The sequence below is a fragment of the Morone saxatilis genome, unplaced genomic scaffold (genome assembly GCF_004916995.1).
Source record: "Morone saxatilis isolate NCDOM2014 unplaced genomic scaffold, NCSU_SB_2.0 Contig12, whole genome shotgun sequence".
NCBI classification, from domain to species: Eukaryota; Metazoa; Chordata; class Actinopteri; family Moronidae; genus Morone; species Morone saxatilis.
In genome coordinates, this window is record NW_023339674.1 from 27959744 (window position 1) to 27964060 (window position 4317).

Consider the following 4317-nt stretch of genomic DNA (forward strand, 5'->3'; position numbering starts at 1 on the left):
TTGGGGCCAAGTAGAAGAATTTCGTTTTTTTCTGAGTTCCCTTCACCAGAGATTGCCCCCCGCCGGTTACTGGTAATTTCTTCAAGGAATTGGTATTTAAAACTTGGTAGCTGTACTTGACACAGAAATAACAGAACCCAGCACATGGGTGAATTTTGAGGTGACAATAGGCTAAATCCAAGCACTTAAAAGATTTAGATTTTTAGTTATTTAGTCCAAGCAGCTTCAAGTACTTTGAAGAGACCTGTAGCAACCCTGTAAATTACATCCTTGAGATGAATAATAATATTAAGATTAAATAACCAACAGTGATATCAAATGTGTATATGTAAAACATTTATTGAGTGTACAAAATGTTCAACAGTTAACCATAAATGAAAACTGACATTTGACATGGCCCCCCACCCCCACATGAATAACAGGTCTCCATTTTAGTGATTAAAACTTGGGTGTTCTCTCAATAGAACTATCACAGTCACATCTACATTGTAGCAGAACTAGTCTTAACCAAGTAACAGGCCCTCCAGGTCTTTTTCATTTCCACAGCCAAAAATGACAGAATTTCCAGTGGCTCGTCAGAAAGCCTGTCCTAAGCGTGTTACATTTTAAAAAACTCTACTGTGATTATAGTTAAGTTTAAAAATTAAAAGCTGCAAAAGAAACAAAAACCAAACAAAAAAATACCTGATTGTCATGCATATTAATATGCAACAAAAGGTTCAGAAGTCAAATAACTCTTCCATGTACTTCCAAGGAAGTTGCTGAGTTTGAAGCTTATTTGACTGAAAAAAGTTCTATATTAAATTTAATTTAAAAATTGTGAATTATGTTAAATTTTAAATGCAATTGTGTAAAAGTTAGAAATGTGTAATACATTAAAAAAAACACACCTGCAAGTCCTGGAGGGACTAAATTACCATCATATAGAAAAGCCTTGCAATTCCTGTGTTCTAGAGAGCAGTGGTTCTAAACATTTTTGGTGTTAAGGACGCCCAAATTCATACACATCAGGATGCAGACCTGTATTTTATAAGATCTAGTTATTCTATACTGTCTATATGTAGTTGGCACGATTTCAACAGTGAAAAAAAGAGTGTGAAACATTAACAGAAAGTGTTATTCTTATAAAATCTTTTGTAATTAATACAGACGACCACTTTTTTCTTGGGGCTGCGGGTTTGGGAACCACTGTTATAGAGCAAATCAAAATCAAATCAAATATTAACTTAGTAGTCACAGGTAGTCTAACACTGCAAGACTTCATCTAATTGAAATATTCAAATTAGAATACCACTAGACAAGAAGTTTCTTCTGCCAATAAAAAACTGAGACGACTTAAAGCTCTCAGCAAAACACTATAGGAGTATTGTTCAGTATTGTTTTATTAGTCCTGATTTTTTTTGTTTGTTTGTTTTACCCCCGTTAGGTCATGCACACCAAACCTTAATCACCTCAAGAAATCCTAAACAAAAAATAGTATGTAAACATATAAAATCGATTACATAAACAATAACTATATAGAAAAATAACTAGCAATGTAACAGCATACAAACACAATAAAAAAATTAGTTTCCAGATGTCAAACAAGTTGTGAGCAAAACTTGTACTTCCAAAATAATGTAAGAGAATATGCATGATGCAATCCATCAAAAAAAAATCACCTCCTATATTGCATTATGTACTCAAATGTTACTTTCTCGGTTTACCTTGTGTGTACTCAAAAATGGAGGCAAAGTTATGTCAGTTTAATATTTCAGATTAATAAAGCCTGTCCCAAGGCTTATCTTGTAAGCATATAATTTCATAGGCCCAGCTGGATATCAAAACCACAAACCTACATGCCCAATTTGGCTCCGGGATGGGGGGTTAAGGGCAGGTTTTAATTTCAACAGTGGCACAGAAACCCCTCCAACTAGTGTTTTGGTGGAGCTATATGCAATGCAATGCAATGCACAGACAGACTGGACAGGACAGACAGACAGACACACAAAGGGTGAAGTAGAAATGCTGAGAGAGAGAGAGAGGAGAGAGGAGGAAGGAAGAGAGAGAGCAGAGAGAGAGAGAGAGAGAGAGAGAGGAGAGAGAAGAGCGAGAGAGAGAGAGCGAGAGAGAGAGAGAGGGCTGGGGGGACGGGACACACAAGCGGTTTTCAGTAATTTGAAAAAAACTCTGAAAAGACCTGAAAATTTTTGTTGGGCTACTTAGAGGAGTCACTGAATAGCAAATTTTTTTTGCACTACAGACCACAAAAGGCAGGACAGATAACCAATTCTCTACTTTATCCACTTCCATGTGACTACTATCAGAAGTCAAAGGTTGTCAGTCAAAATGAACCAGTACTGTTTCTGTTTAAGAGTTGGCTGTGCTGGAAGGAGCCCCTACAGGTAATAGCAACAACTAACTGTGAAACACAGCTTTAATGCAAAACTGGGAGACCTTTCCAGCAATGTCTTTCTTTAATTCAGCTCTGCCAAGTTAGACTAAAATCAGATGAACAATCACATGTCTTTATCTTTAAACAAAAAAGAAAAGGAATTGAGGACAGACAAATTACAGGGATGGCGAGCCAGCTGGTCATGTAACGACCAAGTATGTCCCAAAAGTTTGGAGTTCATCTGTGGTGGTCTGACCTTCAGTTCAAAACTTGCGACTTGCAAACTAGCAGTGGATTTACAAGCTAAGTTTTGATTGGGGAATTTGGAGAATTCATAATAAAGAAAGACTGCATAATTTTGACAGGCTTTTTGATCTATCTGTAATTTCAACTGCATTCCTATGCAAATATTTAAAAGAAAGACCTACATAGAAAATACAGAGGAAAATAAGGACCTATTAGCCAGAAAAGTCTTGATTTTGGAGGGGGAATTCAATTAAGAGTTGCTCATCATTTGTTCAACACTCAAGTTATTAATAATGTCTAGCGCAAGTCCTTTACATTAAGAACTCAAATAACAGGTTCTTTTAGTTGATTTCAGTAGATGAGGGATAAAACCAAAATGTTTACCACAGAAGAATGAATGACAGCCGGTGGAATGAATCACTGACATGTAAGTACAAGTACTATTAGTACAGGTGGGAATATTCAGCTGCAACTCCACAGTTTGACTGAATATTTGGATCCATCATATTTGCCTGAGCCACAGACATTGGCTATAATTTGTTAGGGAAAGGATTCATATTAAAGCAGGTCCAGAAATGTGGAGGGCAGTAAAAACAGTCCGTTAGTCCAAAAATTCTTATATTGTCTTGAACAATAAAAACACCAAGATGAGGCAATGGACAGGATCATATCTGGGTGGTTCTAGAGAAAAAAAATATATATAATGGGGAAGTCAAAGCAGTCAACAAAACAGGAAGGCTTCACATGATGGCACACTCTCTGGAGGACACCTTGCCCTGTAGGAGACACAAAACAGTTCAGATAATCATTTAAAGAAACTTTCTATGGAGACATTTATATGGACATTGCAATTTTATTATTACATACTTTGATTCAACACTAATTTGTTGTAACAAGGTATTGACCCCAAAACGTGAGACAAACATTTGGCAAATTGGGCAAAACATTTTAGACATTAAAAACATGCACTCAAGTTGCCAGTTTATTACGTAAAGCTAAACTAAGCTCTGCTAAAACTAATGCAGCATAATACTAGGGATGTGTGTGTTTAGTCAACTAGTCAGTTAAACAATGCAAACTTGCTACCTTAGTTGGTTAGAGAAATACTGGTCGTTCAAACTATTATTTATATTTCATAGGGTTAGGGTAGGTTTCAATAAGGTTGTGTAAACATTTAACTAGTATAACCACTCAACCAGAGCAATGCGTAACCACATTCAGCACAGTGGACATGTGGCCGTTACCCTGCAAGGACATCAGGCTGCTGGCGCTAGCGCTGCTAACAGTATTCATCCTCAGCAAAACAACATGAGATAGAACTTGAGAAATTGATCATGCTGCCATGAGTTAGACACAAATTTAATTAGTTGCCTTACTGGAAGGAATGAAGTCTTTGATCAGCATAAATGAGGACATCAAAGTGCTCCTTGCATTATAAAGACACAGCTTTACAAGGGACTTCAATAAAACATAATTTGGATTCCATGTCTTGCCAAATTTCCCACACTCAGCTACCATTGCAAAACATCTCTCACAATTGACGTACTAAAGTAGTTTTCTACACTGGCTATTAGGGGTGAGTATTGGCAAGAACCTCACGATACGATACGTATCACGATATAAATAGAGATGAAAACACAAGTACCTGTATATGTACATCAGATGATATTGATCAGAGGACAAATTGAATCAAAACT